The sequence below is a fragment of the Chelonoidis abingdonii genome, chromosome 13, assembly GCF_003597395.2.
Source record: "Chelonoidis abingdonii isolate Lonesome George chromosome 13, CheloAbing_2.0, whole genome shotgun sequence".
NCBI classification, from domain to species: domain Eukaryota; kingdom Metazoa; phylum Chordata; order Testudines; family Testudinidae; genus Chelonoidis; species Chelonoidis abingdonii.
In genome coordinates, this window is record NC_133781.1 from 8388048 (window position 1) to 8403949 (window position 15902).

Consider the following 15902-nt stretch of genomic DNA (forward strand, 5'->3'; position numbering starts at 1 on the left):
TCTCCCAGAGTCACAGGACTCCAGGTGCTGGGGCTTTAGGCAAAACATCAAATACTGTACTGTGAAAGTACTGATAAAATTGGAAGTATTGGTAACAGAGAATGCTCCCCCAGAATCTCTGAGGCATCACTCTCCAGGGATACGTGCTCCAATCATATTCCTCTGTCCTGCGCATCCCAGCACGATGTACTCACAGAGTCACATAAAAAACTTTAAAATGCATCCTGGATAGAAAGCATCCCTGCAAAACACTCATAGACGGGAGCTATTTTTTACAAACACCAGCTGGACACACAGCCGTGCAGCACCCAACGCAATGGGGCCCCAGGGCCCACCAAAGAATAATGGCAGTGAATGGCATGCCATTTGCTGCAGCTCCGAGAACAGTATGCAAAGTCTGGAATGTGAGATGTAAACAAACTGGCCCTGTGGACTTGTGCCAATAGGTAGTAAACAAACTGGAAGCTCTGTTTTTCCTCTGGCTATCACACCAAAGCATAGTCTGTCTGTGGAGGAGAATATACTGCTGAATGGGGCAGATTTCTCTGGTCCTAAAGCTGGCACGTTGACGTGGAAAGGAGTAGAAGGTGGAATTAACCCTGCCTTCTAGTAAGGGAGCACTGCAGAGACTCTAGACTCAGGAAGGAGCCAGTCGACAACATGAGATCAATAGTGCAGAGCTGCCTTCACATCTCATTTACATAATGAGAACATGGGAGCAGGCTCACACCACGGAGAAACATGAAAGCCAAGCGTATTGATCACCTAATAAATCTCTGGCAACCAGCTGTGCTGGCAGCAGACATACAAGGGCTGTGCTGCAGTCAGACATGAGATAATGAGGAAGAAACACTGACTCCTGGACCAAGTGGGCTTTGTTCCTAGGGAGAATTCCTGCTTGTCCCAGCTCCAGCTAAGATGGTTCGCTGAGGCTAATGGTGATTGTGGTTTTAAATGGCTGACTCTGTCTAGTAAACGATTGCTGTGTGACTACCCAAACCTGCTGCATAGAGCCAGTCAAGGACTGTCAATGCAGCATGAAGCATCAGGAGTTCAGAGCCGCACTGACGGAAGGGCCCACAGTTACATAATCTCTGCTTCACTTGGGCTTTGCTCCACGATTTGCAAAACATGTGGCATACAAGGTAAGAGATACATTTCGGATTAATACTGCTATGTGCAATTAGCCAGGCAGGGCGAGGCGGCTTCGGTGCGGGTGAAAGCAGAGGCCTCAAATCATCCAGGACAGAATGCAGCAAAGGCACTGGGCAGGCTGCAATTTAGGTATTTAGGAAGTGAGTGAGATGGGCAGGGCTGGTTTAAGGAGTCTTGGGAGCCCCAGCCAGATTAGCCTCTGAGCCCTAGTGCAGCATTGTTGTGTTTGGAGCTTCATGCCATCACTAGTCTTCTGTTTCATCAGTCTCTCTCCACTTTCCCCAGGGCCCCCCTCATCCTCTCCCTCCCCAAGACCCCACAGGCTCCCCATCTTCTCCAAACCCAGCCATCCCCGAATCCTACAGCCTACCCCAGCCTCTGCCGCACCGCCCCCACATCTGCCCCCTACCTCCTGTCACCCTAACCCCAGGGCTGGGGGAGACCAAGCACCCAAACAAATCTGTCAATTGAAGTCTCTTGTGGTGCACGAGTCCTTCCAATGGGCCCTGCCCCACGAGGAGCACAAGCTCCCCCCTCCCATTAGGGGAACAATAGAAGCAGCCCCCACATGCAAATACCTGCCAGCAAAGAGGCACTCGGGTCTACTGGTTGTCAATGGCACCCACCCCAGGCAAAGCTATGGAGAGTTTCCCTGCTCTCTGTGTACCTAGAGGTGGAGGCGAGTGGGGCCAGAGCCAGCCCTCCCAGCACTGACCCATCCCCTTCTTCCTGGCTTCTTCCAAAAGCCTTGGCCTCCCTGTCTCCCTCGCCTCCCTCTTGACCCAGCCCTGCCATTGGTCTCTCCTCCTGACAGTGATAAGGGGAGAGGCCTGGTAGCCATTGAGTAGAGCCGCCAGCCAGCCAGGCCATTGCTTATTAACATAGAAACCAAAAATCAAATCAAAGCAATGCAATCCAGTGTTATCACTGAGGATCTTGCCTTAGTCCTAATCTCCAAGACTTTGTGGTCCACAAAGCCCTTCCACAGTTTCACAACCGGCTCCTCTCTACAGCTGTCCTCTCCCAGGTCCTTTCCTGTCCCATGTCTCTCTCTCTTCCCTTCCCTTCTGCTTGTGGGGCAGGAAGACATAGTTGTGGCTATCCACTTACTTCAGGGATTCTTGCATCTTCCACTGAAGCATCTAGCTGGCCACTGTCAGAGACAGGATTCTGGGCTAGATGGACCCTGGGTTTGATTCTGTCTGGCAGTTGCTATGCTCCTATGGCATCCTTTAGGACATATGACTGGGAGAAGGCTTGTGACTTGCAACGACAGCTCCCAGTTTTAAAGGGTCATGTGTATACACATTTTGAAACAGTCATTGATTACATGATCATATAGTATTTTTTCTACAGGACTTCTGCCTCATTCAGTGCACAGGACAGGTGGTCCTCTGGGGATGAAGCAGGTTTGGCTGTGTAAATAAGGAAGCTGTTGTCTGTAGGACCCCTGCTTCATTTATTGCAGAAACTGGAATGTGTGAGTAGAGGAGGCAGAGGATTACAGGAAAAGGATGGTTTCATTGTTAAGGCAGCTGAATGCTGCTCTGCAGTGCTGGGTTTTATCCCTATCCCTGCTACAGAGTACCTATGTTAGGCAAGTACTTTTACTAGTAGTTAAGTTGACTGAGGCTGAGTTTTGAACTTATAAAGTGATATAAAATACTAGGCTCTCTGAAAAATCAGGCCCTACATATCTTAACCTTAATTCCGGCACTTTTTAACCTGTGTGCCTGACTTTGCAACCTTACCATTCTTTCTTGTCCCTTTAAAAGTCTTCCTTCATTGGAAGGGATGATCTGTCTGGCAAGGCGTAGTCAATTGAATAATACTGAGATCCTGTCAAACAGATACTCAGTCCTAGCAGAACACGAGGAACTTTAAAGGCAACAGAACTGTAGCTCATGAGAAATGAAATGGCATTGCAAATGTAATTGAAGTACTGCATGTTAGAACTGGATTTATCAACAGTTATTCTCTGTTCTGCAAATATGTTATATACTGGCCTTAGGGATGTGAGGAGTTTAAAGGGAAATTGGAGTGGCCAATGCTGGAGTGAGTGGTCCCGCTGGAACAAACTCTCACTGTATCTGTCTCACCTGTGTCTTCCACAACAAATGTTATAGGCCAAATTCTGCTCCCAGTTACAGCTATTCAGTCCTATTGATATCAGTGGGGTTCCATGGGCTTTAAAAAGACAGAGTATGGCCCACAGAGAACCATTTCCTCCAAAACGATCCAGTGACCCAATATTTTGATAAGGACTCCCTCTGGTATATATTTTCTATGTATAATATCCATATATGGTTATTAACTGTCATTGTTTTACCATGTACTTACACATATTTCTAAAGTATTTCTCACTGTCATGCAAGCTCAGCCTTAACTCTGCTCCCTTGTGCTTAGGCCTTAATATAGGGTATCACATTATAGCAATAAAATTATGTCAGTAAATGCATCAGATAATACAAACTTTAATTTCTTATTCTACCTCATGTACAGTAAGTTAGAGTACTGTACTGCCTTAGTCTTGCTTTGTCTTTTAAGTCTAAATGAGGTCTACAGAACAAGTCATGTTGGAAGCAATCAGTCCCTGTAGACTTTTCCAAGTCCACCCATGAGAATGCAAGAGCTTACTTTGCAGTAAGCAAGCTCCCTGGATTGGGTACCCATCTGAGTAAGGTAAAATTAGTTACTAGAACAAAGGACTGGATGAGAAAAAATCTTGCATCTGTCTTTTAAAAATGTGCTGCAATATTCCTGAGGATTACAGACCCATGAGCCTTCCTTCAGAGCCAGAATTACTGGCTGGAACAAACATTATGAGACACCTAAATTAATGTGATATATTTGGGGCAAAGGAGCATGACTTCTATAAAGGAAAATCATGCCTTTCCAATCTACTAGAACACTTTCCTCATGTCCCATTGGGGAGCTGGGAATTTCCCCTCTCCAGCAGTGCAAAGCTACCATTAGCTCTGCAAGGTCATGACTTTAAACATTGTTATGTATAGAAAAGCTGTCACAGGCACAGGACTGAATTGTAGCTGTTGTGGGCCTTAGACTGGAGCAATCTGGAGCGGGAGAGAAGACAACTTCACTTTTGAGGGAGAAGGAGGAAACCTTTCTGTGGCAGCTTAGTGGATAGAGTGCAGGTGAGGCAGCCGAAAGGACAGGATAAATACATGTATCACATGCTGTATGTGACATATACCTTAAGTATGTAGAGAGGGAGCGATAAAGAGTGCTTTATAAGTTCTTCCTTATACAGCGTTGCTCCTTGATATAAAATTCTCAGTGAATAATCTGCCATTTCCTCTCTCCAGAGAAGTCTCTATAATGGAAGTGCTTTAGAAATATTTATGTCATGTGATGAAATGGGTTATGACCATTCCAGCAAACACACACACAAGCCATTCCGGATACGCACGAGAACTTCAGTGGCTTTTTGAGCTCAAAGAAATTGTACTAAAGTTCCCTTCCAAAGGAAACTAGTTCAGCTCATTATTTGCAGACAGCATCTGTCACTTTTTTTATGCCAGTGAGTGCTGATCGTCCTCAAAGAACACTGTACAAATGTGCAGACTGCTGTGTATTGAGAGAGCTCTGTTATATCAATTTTCCATTTGAAAGCAGCAATAACAGCAAATAAAGCCAAAGCCACATGACACTTTTGCTTTCATTGATGCCTTTATTCTAAACTAAAGAAGAGCAGCAGGGAAGATGGTGTCAACAGATTTTTTTCTTTTGGTCAACCAAACCAAAAAAAAAGGCCTATTGTAATAACCTTATGAAATGCAAAGAGTCACAGAACCATAGGGTTAGAAGGGCCCGTACGGGTCGTCTAGACTAACTCCCTGCCAAGATGGAGGATTTTCAGGGACTCCTGGCCACGTCTCTGGGACTAGGCTGTGATATCCAGCAAGAATACAGGTACGATGCCCTAACGCTGATCAGAAGAGAGGCATTTTACTCACTAGACAAGTTCTGATTCCCGTCCCCCCCACCACACACATACACATACACGTGTCAAATTTGCCAAATTATCAAAAATAATAAAAACCAAGGAAATGGAGAAAAATCAAAATGTTTATTTGGATTGAAAACTACTTTTGTTTTGAAATTTATTTCAATTTCATATGAAATTTTTTTTTAAAGCATAAAAGAGTAAAAAACAAACAAACACATTTTCTTTGACCCCAAACAACTTTTTGCTTCACCTTTTTTGGTTCAGCCAGTGAGCCAAAATATCAATTATTCTCACAGTTCTAGGCCCATAAAACATAAGAACAGCCATATTGGGACAGACCAAAGGTCCATCCAGCCCAGTATCCTGTCTACCGACAGTGGCCAATGCCAGGTGCACCAGAAGGAGTGAACCAACAGGTAATGATCAACTGATCTCTCTCCTGCCATCCATCTCCACCCTCTGACAAACAGAGGCTAGGGACACCATTCCTTACCCATCTTGGCTTATAGCCTTTTATGGACTTAACCACCATGAATTTATCCAGTTCTCTTTTAAACGCTGTTATAGTCCTAGCCTTCACCACCTCCTCAGGTAAGGAGTTCCACAAGTTGACTGTGCATTGTGTGAATGAACTTCCTTTTATTTGTTTTAAACCTGCTGCCCATTAATTTCATTTGGTGACCCCTAGTACTTATTATGGGAATAAGTAAATAATTTTTCCTTATCTACTTTCTTCATATCACTCATGATTTTATATACTTCTATTATATCCCCCTTAGTCTCCTCTTTTCCAAGCTGAAAAGTCCTAGCCTCTTTAATCTCTCCTCATATGGGACCCTCTCCAAACCCCTAATCATTTTAGTTGCCCTTCTCTGAACCAGAAGGGGAACACTGCTCCAGGCAGGTTTAAGGGCACTGGACTGACATCCCTGGAAGCTGACATTGGTAATATTTGCTGGGGCTGTTCTGAAATATTCTTTATCTGCCCCTGTAAATTGCAATGAAAATGAAACATTTTTGTTAGCATTAAATTTTTCTATAGCTATTTTTGAATTTTCATAAAAATACCCCAAACCCTAAAAATGTACTTTTTTTTTAATTTTCAGCTGTAAAAAATTGAAACATTTTGAAAATGTTTCAGTTTTTGGCCATTGAAAGTCAAAAAGCTTTGTCAAGTTGGTTAAAAGGTTTTGGTCTGACTGAAAATTTTTGCCCAATTGGCTGAATTTTTTCACTTTTGGTCACTGAATCCCCCAAAATATGAGTGGCATGGGGGTTTCAGTATTTTTAACAGCCTTAGAAATGTTGTTGAAAGTTGATATTTCACATGGAAATTCCAGAAGGGGTCACCTCTGTGGGTGATGGAGAGGTCAGTTCGTAGATTCATAGATTCCAAGACCAGAAGGGACCATGGTGATCATCTGTCTGACATGTCTAGCACAGGCCACGAGACTTCCCCAAATAACCCTAGTCCTTGGCCTCTCTGGCAAGTCTGCCAAACGATGATGACATCAGAAGCAAATTAAAGCTGAGTTCTCTGCTACCATCGTGGCAGGGGTGTCCTGAATGAGGCATTCCAGTGCTGGCCCTCCAACCTGCCAAACGGTGATGGATACCAGGCTTTGAGAAAAGAGGAATTATGGAATGGCAAGATCATTCTCGTCCTCCAAGCAGACAGGGAAAGGAACCTCCCCTCCCACTCTATGGGGGTTCCAACCTCCTCTTCAGGCTACAAGTCCCTCCTCAGTTGTGCTCCCTCAGCCTCCACTCCCAGCTGTTGCAGAGGACTCCCTGGCCTGCTTCCTACCTCTCTGCAGTGACAGAAGGCAGTCAGGGACGTGTTCTGTGTTGTGGGAATAGCAGAGAAGAGGGTGGGTGGGAAGCAGGCCTTGAAGGAGCTGCCTTGAATCCCCGCAAGGCTGAGGTCCGCTCATCTCATCATTCACTCCGGCCAGCTGTGGGGGTGTTTTTTGTGACAGGAAGATTTGTGAGCTGGAACCTGACTCCAAATCATGACAGAGGTTTACTGTAGCACTTTGTTCTGTATTCGCAGCATATCTAGCATGCTACGCAGAGCCATGCTGTCATAAACAGATAGCTAAGGTTAATGTTTCTTTTACCTGTAAAGGGTTAACAAAGGAAACCAAACACCTGACCAGAGGACCAATCAGGAAACCGGATTTTTCAAAGCTCAGAGAGGGAATTTTTGGGGTTCCTGATTGGTCCTCTGGTCAGGTGTTTGGTTCCCTTTGTTAACCCTTTACAGGTAAAAGAAACATTAACCCGTAGCTATCTGTTTATGACACATGCTCCTCAGTATTCAGGTGTGAGAATGCCAAGGGACCTGTGTGCTACAGGAAGGGGTGCTGGGGACTCAGTTGGGGGCACATCAACCAAAGGTAAGGGAGTGCCAATGTCCTGGCCTATGTCCAACTCCCTTTGCTATGTTAGTTAGAGAGCAGCAGGTTGTGAACACTCTGACATCAGAGGTTCTGTTCCCAGCAAGACTCAGCCCTTCATACTTCGCAGGCAGACTGAGGCCTGGTCTACACTATGCGTTTAAATCAATTTAAACAGCGTTAAATCGATTTAACGCTGTACCCGTCCACACTACAACGCTCTTTATATTGATATAAAGGGCTCTTTAAATCGATTTCTGTACTTCTTCCGTAGAGAGTCGATGCGCTATAAATCGAATATAAACATATCGGTATTAGGGTTAGTGTGGACGCAAATCGACGTTATTGGCCCGGGCGGTATCCCACAGTGCACCATCTGACTGCTCTGGACAGCATCTGAACTCGGATGTATGTGGAGGTAAACAGGAAAAGCCCGCGAATTTGAATATATTTCCTGTTTGCCCAGCATGGAGCTGTGATCAGCACGGGTGGTGATGCAGTCCCAAAATCCAAAAAGAGCTCCAGCATGGACCGTACGGGAGATACTGGATCTGATCCTGTGATGGGGAGACAAACTGTTCTATCAGAGCTCCGTTACAGAAGACGAAAGCCAAGCGTTTGAAAAAATCATCCAGGCTACCAGTGCTGCATGACAAGCGTAACGGAGCCAGAGACTCAAATGGACGCTAATGGGTGGAGGGGTACTGAGGGCCAGCTATTCCCACAAGTCCACAGCAGTTCCGAAATTATTTGCATTCTTGGCTGAGCTCCCAATGCCTGTAGTTCAAACACATTGATCTGGCATGTTCAGGGAATATGCTCCCAGTTTACTCCTCCCCCCCCCACCCGTGAAAGAAAAGGAAAGAAATCATTTTTTAGAATTCTTTCAAGTCACCCTATGTCTACTGAATGCTGCTGGTAGACGCGATGCTGCAGCATGAAGCGCGTATTCGCTCCTCTCCCTCTCCGGTGGCAGACGGTTGCAGTAGGACTAGGTACGGTCCTTATGACCCTGAGTGCTCCCAAGATGTTGTAAATGCTGAATAACCTAACATGTTGGCCTGAGATGAGGCCGGCGGGGGGGCGCCTGGGTAAAAACAGGAATGATTCTGCCAGTAGATGGGACAGAATGGCTGGTAACCGTCTTCATCATAGCAACTGGGGCTTGAGCTTCAATCAGCCCCCTCCCTTCATGTGTAAAGAAAGAATTCTGTACTGCCTGGACTATCATAGCAGTGGATGCTGGCTGTCTCCCCCACACCGCTTAATTCCTGCCTGGATATCATAGCACGGGAGGCGTCCCCCTCATTTTATGTCACTAAAAACTCAGTGTTTTTATTCCTGCATTCTTTATTACTTCATGACACAAATGGCGGGACACCTGCACGGATAGCCCAGGAAGGTTGGGGGAGGAGGGAAGCAACAGGTGGGGTTGTTGCAGGAGCACCCCTGTGATATGACACGGAGCAGCTGTGGCTTCTGATACACTGGTCCTCTAGTACACTTGCCCCATATTCTAGGCAGGATGACTCTTTTTTTAGAAACCATAAAGGAGGGATTGACGCGGGGAGTCATTCCCAGTTTGCTTTTGCGCCCCCAGCCGATCGTGCCAGGGACACTCATGATAGCAGTAGACAGTACAGAGGGGGAGAGATAACCGTCATCTCTTGCCAGTTTACTTGGACGTAGACAGTACAGAACGACTGGTAACATCCTTCGCTATCATGCAAAAGCAAATGAGATGGTGCGGTGTAGCGCTGAGTAAGCGCTCTGTTCCGGCATCCGTACACTACGGTGACTGTAAAAAAAAAAAGCCGAATGGCTCCATGGTCGCGGCTATGGGTCTGCCAGGGCAATCCAGGGGAAAGGCGCGAAAGGATTTGTTGCTGTTGTTTTCCGGAGGAAAGGATGGACTGATGACATTTACCGAAACCACGTGATCAATGATTCAATTCCAAGGGGTGGGGGAGACTGTGGGAACTATGGGATAGCTACGGAATAGCTACCCACAACGCAACGCTCCAGAAATCGACGCTAGCCTCAGACCATGGAAGCACACCGCCGAATTACTGTGCCTAGTGTGGCAGCGTGAAATTGAATTTATAATATCTGTTTTATAAAACCGGTTTAATGTAATTTGGAATTATCCCGTAGTGTAGACGTACCCTGAGCAGTTTATTCTGTGGGGGCTCCTCTGATGAGCCCATAAGAACAGAGCTCACCTCTGGTTGTTTATCATTTAGTGGCACATCTGATATAAGCAATGTCCTGGCCCAAGTCTTTCCTACACATACTATTGTGATGGGTACTGTGCAGGAGCTGGGTGCAGCCCTCCACTCCAGGGCAGTATTTTAGACGTGCCATATACATAATACGTGAGGTGCATTGGGGTCTTCAGGATCTAAGCAATGTTAGGAGTGTACAATAGTATGAGCATCCCAAGGAGGCTTCAGTGATCTCTTTAAAGCTTGTCAGATGGTAAAAGGTGAAAAGCAATTTGAGAGTCACCAGGTTAGGACACAAGGTGACGTGGCTGACAGCTAAAAGGGTCAGATTCAGACAAGGGTCAGTATGCAGTTCATTGACCTCAGAAGGAGGCCAGGCTTTCATCAGGGAGGAGAATTTGGCCCACGGTATGTTCACATAGAGCGCTGCTATGTAAACCATACAACGGACCACAGACAGGAGCCGCGCAAGGAGGTGGACAGGCTATCAAATGGCAGATCTTTTTTTCAAAGGCAAAAAGGGGAAGAACAGACTGTCTGTCTCTGAAGCAATTACACCAAGAGATGGTTACAATTGTATAATTGCATGGTTTGTGGTTACATTGGTCTAAATATTTGCTTTGTCACATCTGTGTCTCAATATCACAGGTCATCCTCATCATATGGCACCAAAATACTGTACCATGATGCTTGGAGGTAGCAATATGATGTGCTGCCATTTTGTGGGTGGCAAGGTTATTTTGAGGCCAGTTACCTGTCCTGAGAGCTAAACTCAGGGTCTCCATGATGCAACCAAGACTATTCCGGCTGGAGTAAATTTTGCAACCAGAGGGGACACCAAGAGCACCTTACTCTTTTGGTGGCTTTTCCAACTCTACCCATTTAGGAGCACTAAAGGTTTCTGCACCCACTCCAAAATGCCCCTAGACAGGCATCTGCCTGGGTAAAGGTTCAATGTTCTCTTATTCAGGGGTTTCTTCAGTTACTGGCTTTGCTTGGATGATCACTGACACCAATGGTCTTACATAAATTGCTGCTGTGTGTAGATTATTTAGAAAGCATTTGATAATCAGTGCATACTGGAGAGCAGGACTGAGTGTTAGGGAGGAGGAAATGGACAGAGAGGGCATGTCCCTTGGCACAGCTGGGAGATCCGGCCTGTAGCTCCAGGGGATCTCTGATTTCCCTGTAAGACCTATTAACCAGAACAAACACATGTGGCAGCATTGACTGTGTGAGGGCTGTGTTGTGTGGCCACATCTGTCAGAATCACAGTGCTGAGTTTGACAAGACCATCATTAATTTTGATTTGCCATAATGCATATAAGAAATACTGTGCCCTGGCCATGAATATAATTTCTCCCTAAAGCTTCATGGTTTGCTACCCATTTGGGGTGGGTGTAAATTTGTGGCATGTCACAGCATTTAGCAAACAACCATAGCGAGTGTCACAGTTTTGTCCTAAAATCCCCTGCACATGGGAGGTAGAAGACAGAAGAGGAGAGGGTTACAGATGTGAGGGGAAAACAGACACATAATGTTAGAACATTTGTGACAGATGATGCAAAGACACTGAAAACCAAATGCACAGCTACAAATTGGGGAATAACTGGCTGGGAGGTAGTAGTGCAGAAAAGGATCTGGGGATTATAGTGGATCACAAATTGAATATGAACCAACAAAGCGCTGCAGTTGCGAAAAAGGCTAATATCATTTTGGGGTATATTAACAGGAGTGTTGTGTGTAAGACATGGGAGGTAATTGTTCTGCTCTACTTGAGACTGGTGAGGCTTCAGCTGGAGGACTGTGTCCAGTTCTGGGTGCCACACTTTAGGAAAGATGTGAACAAACTAGAGAGGCTCCAGGGGAGAGCAACAAAAGTGATAAAAGGTTTAGAAATCCTGACCTATGAAGAAAGGCAAAAAAACCCTGGTCTTGTTTAGTCTTTAGAAAAGAAGACTGGAGGGGGACCTGATGACAGTCTCCAATATATTAACAGCTGTTATAAAGAGGACAATGATCAATTTTCCTCCATGTCCACTGAACATCAGTGCTGGAACTAGGAGTACTGGGACTGCTGCTGCATCCCGAGCTGAAGTAGTTTCCATCATATACAGGGTTTACAGTTTGGTTTAATGGGTCTCAGCACCCCCACTAGGACACTAAGTAATTGGCTTAATCCCTAGTAAAGGAGATTTAGGTTAGAAATTAGGAGAAACTTTCTAACTATAAGGGTAGCTAAGTACTGGAAGAGGTTACCAAGGGAGGCTGTGGAATCTCCATCACTGGAGGTTTTAAAATATAGGTTGGATAAACATCTGTCAGGGATTTTCTAGGTTTACTTGATCCTACATCAGCATGGGAGCATGAACTGGATTAGCACTTGAGGTCCCTTGCAGCCTTACATTTCTGTGATTCACCACTAGCTATGCACTGAAAATATATGAAGCAAGAGGGCCTAAATCTTGCGTAGTGAGATTTATAAACATGAATGGACGTTAACCTAACACACACACTCAGCATGTAGAAAGGGTTGATCTAGAGTCTCTTTGGGTTTGTAAGAGGGTTTGGTATCAGGGTCTGCCAAACCACTCTGGAGACTTTGAGTCCAACTGAAGTCAATGGCAAAACTCCCACTGACTTTAATGGAGCAGGATTTCACCCTTGGTAACTGAGAGGAGGCCAACAACATCTTATTCAGTGGTCTGTGCCAATATCCCTATAACATTACCACCTGAGATGTTCTGCAGACAGCCCTCCGCACAACTTGCTAGGCGTGCGCGCGCACACACACATAGTGTTTACTCTCTATGGACTGAGTCAAACCTTGAACTTAACTAAGCCCAACACTTTTTCTGAGGTTATCAAAAGTTAGATACAATCATTTTATTAAAATAGCTTCAATTTTTGCATCTCACTCCTCCCCTTCCTGGTATAACTGGGCCTGGTGAGGCTGAAATACCATGACAAGAGTCATTCTAAAATAGTTCATACATCAGTACGTACCAACAAGCTAGCCAGACTCCTCTTTGTGCTCATTTTCCAAAATCAGTTTATTTTAATAAAGTAGCTTCTCCTCTGAGGCCAGATGCTATCAGCATAATTCAAGGGCGGAGGACAGAGGTAGAGCTAGCTCTGAGGGAGAGGCAGAGTTAGATGATCTAATCCTCAGGGAAAGATGTTGAATGGAGAAACTGAAAGAAATATCTGAATGAATTCAGTCCCAGTTAGACTGTGCCATTAGCTCCTGGGTAGACAGAAGAATCTGTGTTCATCACTGACCACAGTAGCACAGCTACCCAAAAGATTTTATGGAATTAACAGAACACTGCCTTATCACACTTCTACCCATTGGAGCTCATACTGTACCCAGATTTGGCTTGCAGATCCCTAAAGTGACTTTAAATATCCTCACTGCAGAGCTCCTGAGAACAACCGTACAGCAGATTATCCATAATAGTAGAATTCCACTTCCATGAAATATAGTTTCTCACCCTAAAATGTCTGGCTGTCCCTATCCCATGAGCAGACACAGCTTCCAATTTTGCTTTGACTGAATTGTCAGTTACTTCTTTGAGAAGGCAGCAACCCCACAGATGGACAGATGAGGTCAGTTAGCAAGCAAAACGGGCAGGGATGGAGGCATCAGGCATCTGAAGGCATCACGGCTTTCATTATCTTCACTTTTTAATATGGAATATCATCCTGTCTGGATGAGCAAAGCCATCCAAAGTGATCAGGACTCTATAGTGAGCAAAGCCAAAGGCAGACTGAATGGCATGTCAATCTCAAACCCAGGGCTCTGCTGTCTGACACAGCACGGGTTCACATGGAAAATTCATTTCCAATTTGCATCAGACACACTGTTAAAATGCATTCAAGAAATAAAAGGTCCAAGATAGGAGGAATGAATCCTGCCTCCCATAACTACAGTGTGAACGTGGCTGTTATCCTGGCCTCAACCTACTCATCAAACGCACAAACAACTAACTCTCCTGGGAAGAAAGGGGAGGGAATCCTACAAGACCAAATATGTTATGTCTCAACATTTGCTGCTCTAAGGAGGAATTCTACGCATCTGCATGAAGGAGAAGCTAAGACCATCCATTCAGAGAACATCCACAGTTACAGAAAATAAATCTTTTGAAGTGGTGTAAACAGTCATGCTTCAGATTGTAACCGCTGGAATTTAGGAACAAACATCCCTTGGAAACATCTCCTTCAGGTTATTCTTTAACTGCCAGTTTGGAGGTTTCTTGCCCCTTCCCCAAATGCAGCTGGTACTGGCCAATCTTAGAGACAGTAAACTGGATTATCTGGACCCCTGCCCTGATTCAATATTGCAATTATTATAAGCAAAAAGCAAAGCAAGAAGGCCATTCCAAGCATAAAGAAAGAGTGCTTTGCTGCCAGGTCAAACCTTACACTGGAACATCAAACTGTTCCAGCCAGTGAGTCCCATGGAACTGTTGTGTAAACGCTGTGTTGTGAAATGTGTCACCTCAGACAAGTAATGACAGAGTCTGACAAACCTGGAACCCCAGCTCTGACTTTTGAACCCATCTTCCCTTGTCTTCCATTTGATTCCCCACCCATGGTGCCATAAGTGGCAATTCAGTCTTTACTCTTTGGCCTTATGGAGATTCCACAGGATATTGCTGTGACATTTTGGAGACCTCTGCAAATTAGGAGGGATGATTCTGTCTGTGTTTTACCAGCATGCATGCAGCCATCCATGGATATTAGCTCACACTACAAAGGGTTATGTGCTCCACATGAGATTTCCAGAGTGCTCAGCACTGGCCTAACTCTGTTCCCAGTGATGTCAATGGGAATTTTACCATTCCCCTCAATAGGAGAAACATTAGGCCAATGTTCAGCCAACCTCCCCCACTCCAAAGTGTACTTGGTTTCTTTGGAGTCTCACACCAGATTCAGTGATCCCGAACCTGCATCTTTCATCCACAGTCGCAATTTGTAAGTGACATCACACCTGGTGGTTACCCTTTTTAAAGCTGCCAATCAGTTAATTATATTGGAAATCCATGTAATATATATTTATGCATAACACCTTTATGCAGTAATTACATCTCTGTTTCTAATCAATGTTCAGTAGTCTTCCCACATGATACAATTTAATATCGAGGTAAGATTAATCTTTGCAGGAAATCAGCTCTGCAAAATTGCCATGTCAGCCTGCAACATATTCAAAACAATCGCCACTTGGCTCATTTGCTGGAACTTTACTGGAATAACCTTGTGACAACATCCAAATGAAACTGGGACAATGTTTTATGCGCACAGGGTCCTATTGACTGTGATGCCAATTGCTCTCCATTCCTCATGCAGACTTTGCAAGAGGTATGAGGTTACAGTTTGGGGAGAGGTGACTGCTTTAGCTGTCAGATCACACATTCATCGTTTGGAGGAAATGGAAAATGGAGACCCACATTTTGCCTTTGATTCTATTTTTAACTGCATTTGAGTTATTAAATATATTGTATATATAGAAAAAGAACAAACAAACAAGGGATCTGGACAATTTAGCCAGAACATGGATTATTTCCAGTCTAAGCAGTTACTATCTGCCAACTTAAATTCCCTTGACACTTTCAATTGGATAGAGCCCTTCTTCACTGTTTGTCTTAAACTGCAGTAATAGTGTGCACCGTTGTTATAAACCGATAGTTAAGGGTTAATGTCTCTTTTACCTGTAAAGGGTTAACAAACAGTGACCTGCAACACCTGACCAGAGGACCAATCAGGAAACAAGATACTTTCAAATCTCGGTGGAGGGAAGCCTTTGTTTGTGGTTTTTGGGCTTTCCTTTGTTCTCTCTGAGTCCTAGAAGGGACTAGACGTGCAACCAGGTTGATTCCGCTGCCACCCATCGGCTCTGGTGCACTGATCAACTCTGGTCTCCCCAAAACCTTCCCTGGGGACCCCAAGACCCAGACCCCCTGGATCTTAATATCCAAGGAAAGACTCTTTCCCTCCCTAGTGCCTCTCCTAGGCTTCCCCTCCCTGCGGTTACCCTAAGAAGATCACTGGATTCAAACTCCTTATTTAAAACAGAGGCTTTTCCACCTCACCCGAGGCAATACAGATTCCATAGCGTCGCGTTAAAAACAAAACTATTCTCGTCTTTTTTTT

General features: G+C 44.9%; 1 protein-coding gene across 2 annotated transcripts in view; it reads right to left on the reverse strand.

Moving 5' to 3' along the window:
• SHISA6 (shisa family member 6) overlaps positions 1 to 15902 on the reverse strand; it is a 401279-nt gene that overhangs the window by 272385 nt on the left and 112992 nt on the right. The gene's annotated exons all lie outside the window — the stretch shown is intronic.